Below are 20,184 nucleotides of genomic sequence, written 5' to 3' on the forward strand. Positions count from 1 at the left end.
ACGCTAGGTACTGCTTACAGATTACTCATCTGCTTGTCCTTTGGGCATGCTAGGCATAGTGCCCCCCCCCCCCATTGTGTTGATTTCTACAGAAACCTTCCTTTCCTGAGGCATAATCAGAAGGGTTCTACAATTAGCCTAGAAGATAAGCTAAGCATCTCCCCAGTAAGGGTTATGTCAGCATGTCTCAAACTCTGTGTAAGGCACCTACCTCCTTTCTTTGGGCCAAAGAAATAATTAAATAGTTTTTTTTTTAATTCATTAAAGAGTTATGTCCAAACAACTTAGATTTTTGTTTGAACAATTTAATATTTGTTCAGTCAATGAGTACATGGAAAAACAAATTGTCATTCTGAAATCCCTTTTTATATGTGGGGTTTCGATTTTTAAATTAAACTGTAATGACATCATTTTTCCTTCCTTCCCTACAACCTTTCCCATGTACCCGCCAACTTGCTCACATGTGAGACAGTGAACCATGAGAGGCAGCCAGGTCCTCTGTCGAGCTAAAAGCTTTGAAGCCCTGGAGATCCTGAAGGGACGGTAGGAGCTTCACCTGCTCCCAGGCAGCAGGCTCCTGTCACAAGCCGCAGCCCCCCATAGATTTGTGGTCATCAGTCACATAAGGGCAATGCCCAAGCCCTTCCACATGTACATGAGGCATCCCTAACATCTCACATCAAGGCAATAGGAAAAGAGATGTAATCACAGGTCACACAGACTCAAGACAGAGGTCTCCATGCTAATGAGGTACCTAGAGGCCTGGAGGGTTTAGCCAATAAGCTTTCCTTCCTAGGCATTCCTCCCTGCAAAAGGTATTTAATCTCAGGCCCACCCTGTGAAGTGGGGTATGATTTTACACATCCACTTTCTACCATGGCAATAAATGATTTGGAATCACAGAGTGTCTCTTTTCATTGGGATCTGCCATGGCGAGGCACTACTACTCATGTAGCCTTTGCCTACAGAGCCACTGTCTAATCTCCTGTAGAAGGCCTCTGCACTCCCAGCCACAACCACCACCAAGCTAGCTATCATGCCAAGGACAATCACCATGGGACCAGCTGAAGCTCCCCTGTCCCCCTCCCAACCCCAGGGCTAGACTCAGCCTGAGGTCCCCCCACTCCATTCTCAGCTCTTCCTCAGCTCCCAGCAGTGCCTGAATGTCCAAGAGTCTGAGAACTCCACAGCACCAGCTTCGTCACAGGCCAGCAGACCCCCAAACCAGCTCCAGTGGTCCAGTGCCTCAGACTGTCTTTCCCACTCCAGCAGTGCCTCAGCACTCTCCCACAGTGCAGCACCTACCTGGCACAGTGTGGGATACGCACAAACTCCCCATGTCCCACCTCCCCAAGCAGCCATGCACTGTGGTGGAATGAACTCGGGACCTGTAACTCTTTACTCACCTACTCTTATTTCATCGTGCACACCCACAACCCTACCCTCAAACACATACACACTTCCGCAGGACCATACACATTCAGACACATAAATCTATAGATGTAATCTGCTCAGTCTGTATAATGTTACATGGGTATGTTTTCAGAGCTGGCAATTGGTATTGGATAAATAATTGGTGCACTCTTCCCTGGGGTAGTCTATTTCTTCCACTCCCAGCATCCCTTATTGGCTGTAGTTCTTTGTGTAGGATTGATACCTCATGAGCATCCTCCTTCCATGTTAGCAAGAGTGTTTGTATCATAATTGTTCAGGTCTTTATCTGGCAGCCATGAGGTTATAATTTCTTTCTTTTTTTTATTTCCTCAATTTTTTATTAGATATTTTCTTCAGTTACACTTCAAATGCTATCCCGAAAGTTGCCCATACGGTCCCCCCCACACACTCCCCTACACACCTACTCCCACTTCTTGGCCCTGGCGTTCCCCTGTACTGAGGCATATAAAATTTGCAAGAGCAATGGGCCTCTCCTTCCAACGATGGCCTACTAGACCATCCTCACATACACATGAAGATAGAGACACGAGCTCCAAGGGGGTACTGGTTAGTTCATATTGTTGTTCCACCCATAGGGCCACAGACCCCTTCAGCTCCTTGGGTATCTTCTCTAGCTCCTCAACTGGGGGCCCTGTGATCCATCCAATAGCTGACTGTGAGCATCCACCTCTGTGTCTGCTAGGCCCCGGCATAGCCTCACAAGAGCCAGCTATATCTGCATTCTTTCAGCAAAATCTTGCTAGTGTATGCAATGGTGTCAGCATTTGGAGGCTGATTATGGGATGGATCCCTGGGTATGTCATTCTCTAGATGGTCCATCCTTTCGTCTCAGCTGCAAACTTTGTCTCCTTAACTCCTTCCATGGGTGTTTTCTTCCCAATTCCAAAAAGGGGCAAAGTATCCACACTTTGGTCTCCCTTCTTGAGTTTTATGTGTTTTGCAAATTGTATCTTGTATCTTGGGTATTCTAAGTTTCTGGGCTAATATCCACTTATCAGTGAGTACATATCATGTGAGTTCTTTTGTGATTGGGTTACCTCACTCAGGATGATGCCCTCCAGGTTCATCTATTTGCCTAGTAATTTCATAAATTCATTCTTTTTAATAGCTGAGTAGTACTCCATTGTGTAGATATACCACATTTTCTGTATCCATTCCTCTGTTGAGGGACTTTTTGGGTTCTTTCCAGCTTCTGGCTATTATAAATAAGGCTGCTATGAACATAGTGGAGCATGTGTCCTTCTTACCAGTTGGAACATATTCTGTATATATGCCCAGGAGAGATATTGCGGGATCCTCCAGTAGGACTATGTCCAATTTTCTGAGGAACTGCCAGACTGATTTCCAGAGTGGTTGTACAAGCTTCCAATCACACCAACAATGGAGGAGTGTTCCTCTTTCTCCACATCCTCGCCAGCATCTGCTGTCACCTGAATTTTTGATCTTAACCATTCTGACTGGTCTGAGGTGGAATCTCAGGGTTGCTTTGATTTGCATTTCCATGATGATTAAGGATGCTGAACATTTTTTCAGGTGCTTCTCAGCCATTTGGTGTTCCTCAGGTGAGAATTCTTTGTTTAGCTTTGAGCCCCATTTTTTAATGGGGTTATTTGATTTTTTGGAGTCCATCTTCTTGAGTTCTTTATATATATTGGATATTAGTCTCCTATCTGATTTAGGATAGGTAAAGACACTTTCCCAATCTGTTGGTGGCCTTTTTGTCTTATTGACGGTGTCTTTTGCCTTACAGAAGCTTTTCAATTTTATGAGGTCCCATTTGTCGATTCTCAATCTTATAGCACAAGTCATTGCTGTTCTATTCAGGAATTTTCCCCCTGTGCCCATATCTTCGAGGCTTTTCCCCACTTTCTCCTCTATAAATTTCACTGTCTTTGGTTTTATGTTGAGTTCCTTGATCTACTTAGATTTGACCTTAGTACAAGGAGATACAAATGGATCAATTCGCAAACTTCTACATGATAAAAGCCAGTTATACCAGCAACATTTGTTGAAAATGCTGTCATTTTTCCATTGGATGGTTTTGGCTCCCTTGTCAAAGATCAAGGGACCATAGGTGTGTGGGTTCATTTCTGGGTCTTCAATTCTATTCCATTGGTGTAGTTGTTTGTTGCTATACCAGTACAATGCAGTTTTTATCACAATTTCTCTGTAGTTCAGCTTTAGGTCAGGCATGGTGATTCCACCAGAGGTTCTTTTATCATTGAGAAGAGTTTTTGCTATCCTAGGTTTTTTGTTATTCCAGATGAATTTGCAAATTTCCCTTTCTAATTCGTTGAAGAATTGAGTTGGATTTTTGATGGGGATTGCTTTGAATCTGTAGATTGCTTTTGTCAAGATACCCATTTTTCCTATATTGATCCTGCCAATCCATGAGCATGGGAGATCTTTCCATCTTCTGAGATCTTCTTTAATTTCTTTCTTCAGAGACTTGAAGTTCTTATCATACAGATCTTACACTTCCTTAGTTAGAGTCATGCCAAGGTATTTTATATTATTTGGGACTATTGAGAAGGGTGTTGTTTCCCTAATTTCTTTCTCAGCTTGTTTGTCCTTTATGTAGAGAAAGGCCATTGACTTGTTTGAGTTAATTTTATACCCAGATACTTCACTGAAGCTGTTTATCAGGTCTAGGAGTTCTCTGGTGGAATTTTTAGAGTCACTTATATATACTATTATATCATCTGCAAAAAGTGATATTTTGACTTCTTGCTTTCCAATTTGTATCCCCTTGATCTCCTTTTGTTGTTGAATTGCTCTGGCTAGGACTTCAAGTACAATGATGAGTAGGTAGGGAGAAAGTGGGCAGCCTTGTCTAGTCCCTGATTTTAGTGGGAATGCTTCCAGTTTCTCACCATTTAGTTTGATGTTGGCTACTGGTTTGCTGTAGATTGCTTTTATCATGTTTAGGTATGGGCCTCAAATTCCTGATCTTTCCAAGACTTTTATCATGAATGGGTGTTGGATTTTGTGAAATGCTTTCTCCGCATCTAACGAAATGATCATGTGGTTTTTGTCTTTGAGTTTGTTTATATAATGGATTACATTGATAGATTTCAGTATATTAAACCATCCCTGCATCCCTGGAATGAAACTTACTTGTTCAGGATGGATGATTGTTTTGATGTGTTCTTAGATTTGGTTAGTGAGAAATATATTGAGGATTTTTGCATTGATATTCATAAGGGAAATTGGTCTGAAGTTCTCTACCTTTGTTGGGTCTTTCTGTGGTTTAGGTATCAGAGTAATTGTGGCTTTATAGAATGAATTTGGTAGAGTACCTTCTGCTTCTGTTTTGTGGAATAGTTTGTGAAGAACTGGAATTAGATCTTCTTTGAAGGTCTGATAAAACTCTGCACTAAACCCATCTGGTCCTGGGCTTTTTTTTTTGGTTGGGATACTATTAATGACTGCTTCTATTTCTTTAGGGTATATAGGACTGTTTAGATCATTATCCTGATCCTGATTTAACTTTGGTACCTGGTATCTGTCTAGAGATTTGTCCATTTCATCCAGGTTTTCCTGTTTTGTTGAGTATAGCCTTTTGTAGAAGGATCTGATGGTGTTTTAGATTTCTTCAGGATCTGTCTTTATGTCTCCCTTTTCATTTCTGTATTTGGTAATTAGGATGCTGTTCCTGTGCCCTCTAGTGAGTCTGGCTAAGGGTTTATCTATCTTGTTGATTTTCTCAAAGAATGAGCTCCTTGTTTGGTTGATTCATTGAGTAGTTCTTCTTGTTTAGACTTGGTTGATTATGCCCCTGAGTTTGATTATTTCCTACCATCTACTCCTCTTGGGTGAATTTCCTTCCTTTTGTTATAGAGCTTTTAGGTGTGTTATCAAGCTCCTAGTGTGTGCTCTCTCTAGTTTCTTTTTGGAGGCACTCAGAGTTAGGAGTTTTCCTCTTAGAAATGCTTTCATTGTGTCCCATAAGTTTGGGTATGTTGTGGCTTCATTTTCATTAAACTCCGAAAACTTTTAAATTTCTTTCTTTATTCCTTCCTTGACCAAAGTATCGTTGAGTAGAGTGTTGTTCAGTTTCCATGTGAATGTTGGCTTTCTATTATTTATGTTGTTATTGAAGATCAGACTTAGTCCATGGTGATCTGATAGGATGCATGGGACAATTTCAATATTTTTCTATCTGTTGAGGCCTGTTTTGTGACTAATTATATGGTCAATTTTGGAGAAGGTACCATGAGGTGCTAAGAAGAAGGTATATCTTTTTGTTTTAGGATAAAATGTTCTGTAGATATCTGTTAAATCCATTTGTTTAATAACTCTGTTAGGTTTACTGTGTCTCTGTTTAGTTTCTGTTTCCATGATCTGTCCATTGATGAAAGTCGTATGTTGAAGTCTCCCACTATTATTGTGTGAGGTGCAATGTGTGCTTTGAGCTTTACTAAAGTGTCTCTAATGAATGTGGCTGCCCTTGCATTTGGAGCGTAGATATTCAGAATTGAGAGTTCCTCTTGGAGGATTTTACCTTTGATGAGTATGAAGTGTCCCTCCTTGTCTTTTTTGATAACTTTGGGTTGGAAGTCGATTTTATCCGATATTAGAATGGCTACTCCAGCTTGTTTCTTCAGACCATTTGCTTGGAAAATTGTTTTCCAGCCTTTCACTCTGAGGTAGTGTCTGTCTTTTTCCCTGAGATGGGTTTCCTGTAAGCAGCAGAATGTTGGGTCCTGTTTGTGTAGCCAGTCTGTTAGTCTATGTCTTTTTATTGGGCAATTGAGTCCATTGATTTTAAGAGATATTAAGGAAAAGTAATTGTTGCTTCCTAATATTTTTGTTGTTAAATTGGCATTCTTTTCTTGTGGCTGTCTTCTTTTAGTTTTGTTGAAGAATTACTTTCTTGCTTTTTCTAGGGTGTGGTTTCCATCCTTGTATTGTTTTTTTTTTCTGTTATTTTCCTTTGAAGGGCTGGATTCATGGAAAGATAATATGTGAATTTGGTTTTGTCATGGAATACTTTGGTCTCTCCATCTATGGTTATTGAAAGTTTGGCTGGGTATAATAGCCTGGCCTCAAATTTGTGTTCTCTTAGTGTCTGCATAATATCCGTCCAGGATCTTCTGGCTCTCATTGTCTCTGGTGAAAAGCCTGCTGTAATTCTGATAGGCCTGCCTTTATATGTTACTTGACCTATTTCCCTTACTGCTTCTAATATTCAATCTTTATTTATTGTATTTGTTGTTCTGATTATTATATGTCGGGGTGAATTTCTTTTCTGGTCCAGTCTATTTGGAGTTCTGTAGGCTTCTTGTATGTCATGGGCATCTCTTTCTTTAGGTTTGGGAAGGTTTCTTCTATATTTGTTGAAGATATTTGCTGGCCCTTACGTTGAAAATCTTCATTCTCATCTATTCCTATTATCCGTAGGTTTGGTCTTCTCATTGTGTCCTGCAATTCCTGGATGTTTTGAGTTAGGATCTTTTTACATTTTGCATTTTCTTTGATTGTTGTGCTGATGTTCTCTATGGAATCTTCTGCACCTGAGATGCTCTCTTCTATCTCTTGTATGCTGTTGCTGATGCTGACATCTATGGTTCCAGATTTCTTTCCTAGTGTTTCTATGTCCAGGGTTGCTGCACTTCATATTTTCTTTGTTGTGTCTACTTCCCTTTTTAAGTCTAGTATGGTTTTGTTCATTTCTTTCACCTCTTTGGATGTGCTTTCCTGATTTACTTTAAGGACTTCTACCTGTTTGGTTGTGTTTTCCTGTTTTTTCTTTAAGGACTTTTAACTCTTTAGCAGTGTTCTCCTGTATTTCTTTAAGTGAGTTATTAAAGTCCTTCTTGATGTCCTCTACCATCATCATGAGATATGCTTTTAAATCTGGGTCTAGCTTTTCGAGTGTGTTGTGGTGCCCAGGACTGGGTGAGGTAGGAGTGCTGTGTTCTGATGATGGAGAGTTGTCTAGGTTTCTGTTAGTAAGATTCTTATGTTTGCCTTTGCCATCTGGTAATCTCTGGAGTAAGTTGTTATAGTTGTCTCTGCTTAGAGCTTGTTCCTCCCGTGTTTTTGTTCCCTCTATCAGCAGACCTGGGAGACCAGCTCTCCTCTGAGTTTCAGTGGTCTGAGCATTTTCTGCAGGCAAGCTCTCCTCTTGCAGGGAAGGTGCACAGATATCTGGCATTCGGACCTGCCTCCTGGCAGAAGATGAAGGCCTGAAACAGGGCCTGTCCTAGAAGCTGTTAGCTTTTGTAGTCCACACTCTCACCTGGGCAGACTAGTCTTGGAGGGATCTGGGAACCAAGATGGCTTCCCCAGATGCTCCAGCAAAGCTCTACTGGGTGGGGAGGACACCTGTCCTCTTGCAGGGAAGGTGCCCGGATGTCTGGAGCTTGAAATGATGTCTGCCTCAGAAGCTGTCCTCTAGGGACCTTGGGGGTGTCCTCCAACTCCATGCCCAGGTGACCCGGTGCTGGCACCAACCGGAAGGGACTTGTGACCCTAGTCAGGCTGGGTTTTCTGCATCCCTAATGCTATCTCAGGTCCCACATGATTGGAATGGAACAGAAATCGTGTTCCACTCACCGGTGGTCCTAAGATCGTGTGGAGAGTCCTCGGGGGGGGGGGGGGGAGGTGTTCACCAACTCTGTGCCCAAGGTGACCTGGTGCTGGCGCCAACTGGAAGGGACTTCAGAGGTTATAGTTTCTAAATTCCAGGAGACATAGTCTTAGAGCAAATTTCCTCTGGTGCTTGTAACCATTCTGCTTCTCTTCTGCAATGATCCCTAAGCCTTAGGTGCAGGACTTATGTAGTAGATGGATCTATCAGCTGGAAGTAGGTGCCATATAATCAGTTGTTCTCTGAATTTTGATTGGTTGTGGTTTTCTGTGCCAGTTTCTATCTGTTGCAAAGAGGGGTTTCTTTGTTGCAAGCAAAGTTCTTCTGTGCTCCTTAAGTATACTCTGATTTCCAGAGCATTGTACCCAGGTCATTCTCCTACAGAAGGACACTAGAACCCCATTACTGTCTCCTGATCTCCATGTGGCATCAGCTTTCACTCTTGGTGGCCGTCAAGGCCTAGCTTTGCCATGGAAGTCATTGCTTCTGGTTCTGAGGACACCCACTGCCAGAATGAGGTGCCCATGGGGCATTTCTGTGCTTCCTTCAAACAATAAGGTGCCTAAGGGTATGCTGTGTGCTACCCCATGCTCCAGCAGGGACCTTCAGGATGTGGGGCTCACAAGCCAGGATGGAAGACTATGCTTGCTAAATCAGATACTCTGTCTATTATTCAGTAGAATCCCAGCTCAGTGTCAGTCACTAATCTCCAGTGTCAGAGTTGAATATCTCACCCTAGACAACAGAGATCAGAGCATCCCAGACAGATAGTCTACTGGAGGTTAGCTCAGCACTTGCAGGACATGGCAGCTAGTGATTTCAGAGCTTCCAGCAAAATAATCACAGTCTCTGACACAACCACAGATTGAGTGGCTAACTTGGAGAAAAGCCCCTCTCCCTTCCCAAAGCTCCTTCCTTCACGGTCCCCTGGGAATGATGACTATTGAGGTGGGCCTCATTTCTTATATACTTTTCCTAGGGTATATGTTCTCAGGGGAAAAAAAGGAAAAGGAGCTTTCTGAACTGGTTTTGACTCTGTGGTACATTCCCCAAGGGACAGTGGGAAGGAGTCTCAATGTAAAACCTTCAGGCTACTGTAGGAAATAGGCTCACCCCATCAAACTTTGGGCGTGTCCACAGAGATTATCTCTCCTTCCTCTGGGAGATAACCAGTCTCAGAACATTCTTAAGAATAGAAATCTGTCTCTTCTCCCTGTCTTAGCATGACTGTCATCTCTAAATGGCCTGGAGTTATCTGAGGGGGACTTTTCCTTGAGGAAAACCTAGATAAGATTAGTCTATGGGCATGGCTGTGGAATATTGTCTTGATAGATGATTGATGTAGGAAGACCCAACCCACTGTGGGCAATACCATTCCTAGACTAGCAGTCTTGAGCTGCATGTATGAGAAGGCTAAGTAAGCATGAGCCAGAGAGGGAGCCAGCAATTATCAACCCTTTGTGGTTTCTTTTTTGGATTCCTGCCATGGCTTCCCTAAATGACCTGGAAGTGTAAGCCAAATAAATTCTTTCCTCCCCAAAGTTGCTTTTGGACGGTGTTTTATCATAGCAACAGAAAGGAAACTACAATATTCCTCATGGAGACCAAGGCTCAGAATTGAGCTAATAGGGGCTTGTGGTTCAAAAATAACAATATGAGAGAGAGAGAGAGAGAGAGAGAGAGAGAGAGAGAGAGAGAGAGAATGAATTTCTGCCTAGCCTTCATATCTCATCGTGCCAAGTGAAGGCATGAACCTAAGAGGATACCCAGGTCCTGAACAGAGAAGGAAGAAGCCCTGGTTGATGGTACATATCATCCTGCACCTGCATCAGCCTTCTCTGGGTACTGGGAGGTATTTATCCCTCAAGTTGACAGGTGGGTTGGCCTGAGCCACAGCCTTTGGAAAGGAAAAGGAGGTACCCAATGCTGTCAAAAAGAGGATGGGTTTAACCCCGATCCCCAAATGGAATAGGTAAGCATGTTTGACAGAGGGGTAGGATCTCAGGATATAGGTTAAGACATGAAGACACAAGGTTGGACAGGCATTGTGAGATCTGGATCAGATGGGTGTATGAATTTGGTATCCCTGAGTGGAGGTGAGGCTTGGACCAACAACAGAGCAGTCTCTGTCCCCATATCGGACATACTCTGCTGCCCATACACAGCTTGATGCTATTTCCCATCTTGTTTTGCAAAGTGTTGTGCTGATCACCACCTGTGAGCCCATCTGTGCTCCACAAAGCCCAGAAGCCTCTGCCACCACTCTGCTTCACACAGGTGTGTGTGTGTAGGTTCAAACCTGGTCCAGGGCTGGCATCAGGAGACTTTCCATGGGGCAGGGCTGCCACAGGCCAGATGGGCAGGTTCTGGCAGTAGCACTAGTGTTTTCTTCTGCTCATTTTTCTTGCCACACACAACTATACACAAATACTATAACACTATGCATTAAAACATATACCACACACATATCTGCTGATGAAGCATTTGTCTTCTGAGCATGGGAATCAGAGTTCAATCCTGGGACTCAAGCAAAAAGCCAGACACAATGGCCTCTGTTTATTAATTCCAGCACTGGAGAAGCAGAAGTTGGTAGATCTCTGGAGCTTCACAGCCAGGCAGCCTAACCTGCTAGGTGAGGTCCAAGCCAGTGAGACCCTACTTCAATAAATACATGAAAAGTGCCTAAGAAACGATAACGTAGGCCATCCTATAACCTCCGTGTGTATGTACACTCTTACAAACATACAAACAAAAGAAGTGAATTGTGGGTTGCAGCTTTCAATTATAAATCTGGATAGATTTCACTGATACTGTTGCTCCAGCATGCACAAAAGGGTCAGAAAAAGCAGCTGTGTGAGCATCTGAAACTTGGCACCTTCAGTCTTAGACTAGGGCACCTAGGTACCAGGACAACTATCCAAGGGTAGGACATAATAGGATTGGATGAGAAGTATGTGGAGGCTGTAGTCTCCAAAAACAGCCAATGTGTCTGTGCACAAAGTTTGTATGGGAGGCTCCTGGTGACATGGTAAGGAGCCCTTGCTGGCTGGGGGAGGAGCTAGCAAAGGGGGTTATCTCCTTTCTTTTTGGGGGTTTGGAACAAAACTAACTTTCTCTCTCTCTCTCTCTCTCTCTCTCTCTCTCTCTCTCTCTCTCTCTCCTCTCTTTCTTTTACATCCCGACTACAGTTTCCCATCCCTTCTTTCCTCCCAGTTCTTCCCTCTCCCCATCCACTCCTCCCACTTTCTCTTCAGGAAAGGGGTGGGGGGAGGTCTCCCATGGATAGCAACCAGCCTTGGCATATCAAGTTGCAGTGAACTAGATGCATCTTCTCCTATTGAAGCTAAAAGTCAGCCTAGTTGGGGGGAAATGGTACCAAAGTCAGACACAGTCTCTGCTTCTGCTGTTAGGAGTCCTACATGAAGACCAAGCTGCACATCTGTTACATATGTGCAGATGGCCTAGGTAAATCCCATGTATGCTCTCTGATTGGCAGTTAAGTCTCTATGAGTCCCTATGGTTCAGTTAGTTGATTCTGTAGGATTTCTTGTGGTGTCATTGAAGCCTCTGTCTCCTACAGTTCATTTTCCCCAGGATTCTCCAAGTTCTGCCTAATGTTTGGCTATGGGTTTCTGCATCTGTTTCCATCAGTTGCTTGGTGAAGCCTCATTAACAATAGTTATGCTAGACTCCTGTCTGTAAGTATAGAAAAATACTATTAACCGTGTCAGGGGTTGATTCCCTCTCATGCCATGGGTCCCAACATGGACCGTTCCTTGGTTGGCATTCCCTCAATTTCTGCTCCATCTTTGCCACTGCACTTTTTGTAGGCAGAACAAGTTGTACATGGGAGGTTTTGTGGCTGGGTTACTGTCCCATTTCCTCCACTGGAAGTCTTGCCTGTTTCTAGGAGATGGCTGGTTCAGACTCCATATCTCCTATTGCTAGGAATCTTAGCTATGATCACCTTCATAGATTCCTAGGAGTTTCCATTGCTCTAGGTTTCTAGATCATCACAGAGATGCCCCCATTTCAGTTGTCTCCCTAGAACTCTCTCCCTCCATCCTTCCCTGATCTGAACCCTCAGTGAAAGACCTATAAGACAATAACTTCAAGTCTTTGAAGAAAGAAACTGAAGAAGATATTAGAAGATGAAAAGATCTCCCATATTTATGGATCAGTAGGATTACCATAGTAAAAATGGCCATCATACTAAAAGCAATCTATAGACTGAACACAATTCTCATCAAAATTCCAACTCAATTCTTTATGAACCTTAAAATAACTATTATCAACTGCATATGGCAAAACAAAAATCCCTGTATAGCTAGAACAATACTGTACAATAAGAGAACTTCTGGAGGTATCACCAACTCTGATTTCAAGCTGTACTACAAAGATATAGTAATAAAAAAAAATCACAAGGTATTGGCATAAAAACAGTTTGATCAATGAAATAGAAATGAAGACCCTGAAGTAAATCCACACACACCCATGGACACTTGATTTTTCACAAAGAAGCCAAAGTTATACAGTGGGAAAAAAAGAAGTCATCTTCTACAAATGGAGCTGGTCTAACTGAATGTCTGCATACAGAAGAATGAAAATAGATCCATATTTATCACCCTGCACAAAATTCAAGTCCAAGTAGATCAAAGATCTCATCATTAGTCCAGATACATTAAATCTAATAGAACAGAAAGTGGAGAAAAGGCTGGAATGAGTTGGCACAAGAGACAACCTCCTGAACAGAATACCAATAGCTGAGGTGCTATAATCAACAATTAATAAATGGGACCTCATCTATTAATTGTTGTTCATTATATTAGTTGGAAAGCTTATATAAGGCAAAGAAAACGATCAAAAGAAGAAAACATCAGCCTACAGAATAGGAAAAGGTCTTCACCAATTCCATATCCAACAGAGGGCTAATATACCAAATATATGAAGAACTTAAGAAATTCGACATCAACAATCCAAATAACCCAATTTAGAAATGGAGTACAGAACTAAACAGAATTCTCAACAGCGGAATCTCGAATGGACCAGAAGCGCTTAAAGAAATTTTCATTGTCCTTAGCCATCAAGGAAATGCAAATCAAAAACAACTCTGAGATTCCATCTTACATCCATCAGAATGACAAATATAAAAAAGGCAAGAGCTCATGCTGGTGAGGGTGTGGAGTGTCTTAGTTAGGGTTCTACTACTATGAACAGACACTATGACCAAGGCAACTCTTATAAGAACAACATTTAATTGGGGCTGGCTTACAGGTTCAGAGGTTCACTCCATTATCATCAAGGCAGGAGCATGGCAGCACCCTGGATGACATGGTACAGGAGGAGCTGAGAGTTCTACATCTTCATCTGAAGGCTACTAACAAAATACTGGCTTCTAGGCAGCTAGGATGAGGGTCTTAAAGTCAACACCCACAGTGACACAGCTATTTCAACAGGCCACACCTCCTAATAGTGCCACTTGCTGGGACAAGCATATACAGACTGTCACATGGAGCAAAGGGAACACTCTTCCATTGCTGGTGGGAGTGCAACCATGTACACCCACTCTAAAAATCAATTTGGTGGTTTCTCATAAAACTGAGAATAGATCTACCTTGATCTATACCACTTCTAGGCATACACTCAACAGTTGCTCAACTGTACCACAAGGACACTTGCTCAGTTATGTTCATAGCAGCTTTATTTGTAATAGTCAGAAACTGAAAACAACCTAGATGTCCCTCAACCAAAAAATGGATGAAGAAAATGTGGTACATTTATACAATGGAATATTACTCAGCTATTAAAATAATGACATGAAATTTGCAGGAAAATGGATGGGACTAGGAAAGATGATTCTTAGTGAGGTAACCCAGATCCAGAAAGACCTTCATGGTATGTACTCACTTATAAGTGGATATTAGCCATGAAGTAAAGGATAACGATTCTACAATCCACAGACCAATAGGGAAGGTTTAAGGGGACCCCTTGAATCTCACTGAGAAGGGGAAACAGAATAGACATTGTGGGTGTATGAGGGAGGCGAATGGGGGCATGGGGATAGGAACAGGAATGAGAAACTCTTGGTGAGAGCTGAATGTGAATTGGCAGGCTTCTCCTTTCTGAGACCTTGATGAGGTCACAGTAACATTTTCTACACCAGTGTGGATTCTGTGAGCCCTACTACTAAGTTTTACTGCTATGTTTGGTTTGACTGTGGCTCACAGATGTGAGCTTTTGTTTTGACTGACGCACAGAGTGGACTGAGGCCATATGCTTGGAGTGAGTAGGTTATTTACTGAGAGCAATGCCCCACAGCATCACCACTGAATTGGGGGAGGAGCTGGAGAACCCTGATAGCTGCTCATGTTTGACAGCAAGAGCCACACACTTGCACACCTGCATACCCATCTGGATTCACAGCTGCACTCTGCCTCTTACAAGCTATGTGAAAACTCAGCTGAATTTCCTGTGTGTAAAGTGGCATTAGTTAATTGTTTGAAGGATCTGACAGATATGCATTGAAATCATGCATGCAAAGCTTCTAGAACAGTCCCTGGCACTAAGTGATCCACTAAACTTTAATGGTGATAGCAGATTTTATTCCCAAAGCCATTAATGCCTAAATCCAAAGCTGAGTTTTTCTAACCATGAAATGTCATGCCCTGTAAGAGGAAAGACTTTGTTTTAATCCCTCCTCTCCCTTCTAAGCAAATCAAAAGCCACCATTTGGCAGGAGTAGCTCCTCATGAGCACACCATGTCTTTGGTGTCTCAAGGGTTTTTGGGAGGTTTTCCTATCAGAAAACACACAGATTATGGTGTCCACATGCAAATGCATAAACTTGCACCTGCATATACACAAACATGTACACACATCCATTCACAAGCACACGCCACAGTTGATAACTGCGTCTTTAACCTGTGAGCCCTTTGGAGGTGTTTCTCATGCAGATGTTAACAAGGAACATGGTTTGATAAAGTAAGGTGTTTTCTGCACGCTATCTTACTGACCCATTTTCAACTCAGTTGGTAAAGTGGTCACCTTGCAAGAATGAGGACCTGAGTCTGATCCTCAGAACCATGTAAAAGTCAGGCATTGTAGTGAATGCTTGTGTGTGTGCACTTCACTAAATGGCTTGTTAGTTAACCACTTTAATGCTGGTTGGTACTCTACCATCATTGGCCTTCTTATAATTGTTGAGAGCCAACACCACAATACTGGAGAGACAGAGACAGGTGTATCCCTGGTGCTGCCTGGGCAGTAGTCAAATCAGTGTGTTCTAGGGTTAGTGAGAAATTCTGAATTAAAAAATTAAGGTAGGTAGTGCCTGAGAAACAGCATCCAAGGTTGTAGTAGCCCTCGTGTACAAGAATACACATATATGTCTATATACACCTGTACAAGTACACACACACAAACACACACATACACACACAGGATGACAGAGACAAACAGACAGACAGAGATGGATCATACAGACTGACACAAACACAGAAAGACTGACAGAGAGACAGACTGAGACAAAGAGATACACAGAGAGACAGACAGATAAAGAGATAGATACACATAGACAGACAGAGAGACAGAGAGAGAGACAGAGAGACAGAGACAGAGAGATAGACAGACTGAGAGATCCATGCACACAGAATATGTACTGACTGCTGTGTGGAAGGCAGGGCCACATGAAGCTGTGGTCCTGTCCTAGATTCTGCTTTGTAGTACAGAGGCTGGTTTACCTTTGAGCCTATTCATTGTCACCAATCTTAACATGGTGACATTTCCCTACCTTCCTGGATATTACATTGGGCTCCCTCAGAAAGTGACAGTGAGGTTTCTGAGCAGATGCCATACAGCTCTGTTGGGATGACAGTTGTTTCCTAGAGTGGCTGATGTTTTATGAAGAACTCATTACCCTGGGCTCTGAATGTCTCTTACAGGAGCATGAAGTGGAAAAAGGGTGGGTGCAACTCATACCCACTTTATTACTCACTAGTGTGAGCATCTGTAGGAGCTGAGGTCAGAGCTTCCTTCACACGACAGGAAGGAGAGCGATGCAAACCCAGGCCTGTGTTCTCAGCTCATTCTTTAAAGGGAAAAGTGAACCTCACATTCGTGAGGGTTTCTCAGAGAAAGAACTAATTCCTCTGACATACACAGAGGTTTGACAGACAGAATTGGCTCTCCAATTGGCTGTCAGAATTGGCTGAGGAGTTTCAAGATCTGAGCTGGCAAGCCGGAGACCTGGAGCAACAATTGTTTTGTGCACTGTATAAAACTTGTCTTTATATTATTGATATGCTGATATTGTTATTTGCTTGAAGCATCACCCTTCTCAGTGTTTTGTAAATATTCTTCTCCATCACCTTCTGATTGGTTAATAAAGAGCTGATTCAGCCCACGACTGTGCAGAGGGGAGAGAAAGGCTAGGCTTCCAATTCTAGCCAAGGGTCCCAGGAAGAGAGAGGAAGGAAGACAACCATGAGGAAGGGAAAGAAGAGGTGGTCATGAGGCAAAGGAACCAAGAGGAGTCGTGACAAACAGTTCACCAAGGGATTCATCATGGAGACACCTTTGGAGCCAGGGTGAGACTCAACCTACAAGTAACACAGAGCCTGTGGCTGCATGAAAAAAGCTTAGAAGGTTAGACTAGCTAAGAACTTGCTCAGTCGTAGTGCGTAAAGCTTGCTAATAAACTTAGTAGGTTTTGTGTCAGTCACTTGGAGTTAAAATGAGCTAAAGAGGGCATAGCAGTGCCATGTAGTTTTATGGTAACGAAAGGGGCATAGCAGTCCTGCAGAAACGATATCTACTATAGTTGCTTGTATTATGAATGCTAATTATATTTCCCCAAAAACTGTTTTATGAGAATATCTGTACATAGCTTCTGGAAACCTGCCCCCAGGTGGTTCTAATTGGTAAATAACGATGCCAACAGGTGATACAGGCAGGTGACACAGGGGCAGGATTTTAGGGTTCTCAGGCTTGAGACTGGGAAGAGAGAGAGGAGGGAAATGTGCCATGCCAAGAGTGTGGAGGAGAGGAAAGATACAGTGTAAAAAGAAATCAGGCTGAGCAAGCCAGGGGCAGCAATACAGCAAACAGCACCCCTCCAGGGTCTCTACATGAGCTCCTGCCTCCAGGTTTCAGTTCCTGCCCTGACTTTCTTCAGTGTTGAAAGTGTAAGCCAAACAAACCCTTTCTGCCACAGCACCGTCTTTGGTGTTGGTGTTTCATCACAGCAATAGAAAACCCTAACTAAGACACTAGCTTTTTGTCTCAATGACAAAATTCCTGATATAACTAACCAGGTGTCTTAGTCAGGGTTTCTATTCCTGTACAAACATCATGACCAAGAAGCAAGTTGGGGAAGAAAGGGTTTATTCAGCTTACACTTCCATACTGCTGTTCATCACCAAGGAAGTCAGGACTGGAACTCAAGCAGGTCAGGAAGCAGGAGCTGATGCAGAGGCCATGGAGGGATGTTCTTTACTGGCTTGCTTCCCCTGGCTTGCTCAGCCTGCCCTCTTATAGAATCAAGACTACCAGCCCAGAGATGGTCTCACCCACAAGGGGCCTTTCCCCCTTGATCACTAATTGAGAAAATGCCTCACAGTTGGATCTCATGGAGGCATTTCCTCAATTGAAGCTCCTTTCTCTGTGATAACTCCAGCTGTGTCAAGTTGACACAAAACTAGCCAGTACACCAGGGAAGAAAAAGCTTTGTTAGTCTTGTGATTCCATAGTCAGCTGACTGTATTTCTGCAGACCAGAGGAGACATCATGATAATGAAAGTATGTAATGGAAGCGGCATGACAGACAAGAAGTAGAGAGAGGGAGGGGGAGGGGCAACACACATGTCACTCTCTCCAGAGGCAGCTCTCCAGTGATCTATTTTCTCCATCTAGGCCACAATTACCAATGACTATTGAATGATAAGTCCATGATTGGATTGAATCCTTGATCAGGTCAAAATCCTCATGATTTGATCATTAAAAAAAAAAAAAAAAAATCCCTGTAGGTAAGCAGCCAGGACCCTATCTTGGGCACCTTTTGAAGGCATTTCCAATTCAGACCATAACAATGACTGAGGTGTGTGTGTGTGTGTGTGTGTGTGTGTGTTCCTGTGCATGTGCGTGTGTTATATATTTCTGTTATATAATATAGCTGTTATATATGTATATATAAACATAACATATTAATCATTTTTCATGCTGTCTTATTGCTTCTCACAGCCACTGTGTAGGAGAAGGGCTACTAAAACCATTCTCTGGAGAGAGCAAGGAGCTTGACCTACCTGTAACTTACATCTTGGCATGGCAGGGAGAATATGCAACTTGGATTCATTATCTTCTTGCACTTTCTAACTGCAATGGCTGTGCCACCTCTTCCTCCCTGACAGCATAGAGTGTTTCAGAAATTGCTGGGTACCATACGTGGTTGAAGAGAAATGGTTGTTAGAACTCATTCCTGACTCCTATTTTTCCTCCCCAGGTCTCAGTACTTTTCCTAATAATTCCTGACCCAGGATTGCTTCTATGTCATTAATTTCATGCTTTGTACCTTTCTAAGCACATAACGTCTCTTATTACCCACCTGTGACTCCTCTGAGTAGGACATTTATCAGAGGTCCCTTTTTGAGTAAATAACCAACTGAGAAATTTATATCTCCCAGGAGCGTGGAGAACTGGTGTGTGTGTGGGGGTGGGTGGGTGGGTAATCAATCATGGCTGAATGTGTGTGATTTAGTTAATCTCCCAGAGACAGTGCTTGGAGACTGAAAGGAAGAAAAGGCTGTAATACTGGAAACTTTATCATCCATGTCCCTGCGAGCAGGAATGATACAGGGGCATGCGGCCAGCCAGGCAAGACCAGAAACCAGGGTCTTAGGGATGCTGTTGGATGTCAGACACTCAGCCCCCACTGTCAAAGTCACACAGTCCTTGGTACAGTGACTATGTAAACATGGCTGCTTTGCAGATGGGGTCCTTGGCTGTGAGAGGTACAGATGGGAGGCCAGGATGGGAGCCAGAAAGAAACAGGAACTTTGATTTTCCTGGCCAGGAACTCACTCTTGGCTTACCTTCCCCTTGGCTTACCTTCTGGGAATCTCCACAAGGTTCCAGCTCCTGATTGGCCTGCTGTGTCTTCCTTGTCACTGTCATTGGAATCATTCCTGGTGGCCATTTGCCTCTCCTAATGCTTTTTTAAAAAATGTTTTAATTTATTCTTTGAGAATTTCATATAATGTATTTTGGACATATTTTTCTTTCCCCCAACTCCTCCCAGATCCTCCCCTACCTCAATACCCACTCACCTTTCATGTTCTTTCTCTTAAACACACACACACACACACACACACACACACACACACACACACAACCAAAAACTTGGTGTCTGATTTATGTTGTTCAACTATGAGCATGGAACCTGCACTGGTTTGTGGTTGCTGTACCCCAGTGCCATTCCATTGAAGGGAATTAATTTTCTCTCTCCCATCAGTTATGCAAATGACTTCTTGCTGAGTGGTAGGACTTTGTGCTCACTCCCCCTTCGTGCTGGGATTGGTCTGGCTTGAACTTCTGCAGGTCTTGTGCATGCTGCCACAGTCTCTGTGAGCTAATCTGCTCTGTTGTATCTGGAAAATACAGTCGCCTTGAAGTCATCTACCCTCTAGCTCTCATAATATTTCCTTCTTGCTTCTTCTAGAGCTGTGGAGGCAAACCACGAATCCCTCCTATGCCATGTGCTTTAGGGAAATGATGATTTTATGGGACAGAAACTCCATGGCATATGGAAAGAGCGGGCTTCTACCAACCTGTTTTTAGAGAGAAAATTGAGGACAGGGATGGCTAAAGGGCATCTCAGAAAGCCATGCTGGTGAATCACAGCACTGCACAAGCAGAGGTAGGAAGTCTCCAAGGTAGCAACAAATAACGGGTCTCCCAGTATATGATGACTTTCCTTCTATTACCATTGGGTGAGGATCAAAATCACCCAGGCAGCAAGTACTTGGCTCTTGGCTTTTACTAAAGACAGTGAAGACTCTCTGCACACAGGGTCACAGATTCTGCTCTGTACTCTGTACTTTCCTGCTACCTACTCTCCAGCTTTACAGTCAGCCATCCAAAAT

The sequence above is a fragment of the Mus musculus genome, chromosome 5 (genome assembly GCF_000001635.26).
Source record: "Mus musculus strain C57BL/6J chromosome 5, GRCm38.p6 C57BL/6J".
In the NCBI taxonomy this organism is placed as follows: Eukaryota; Metazoa; Chordata; class Mammalia; order Rodentia; family Muridae; genus Mus; species Mus musculus.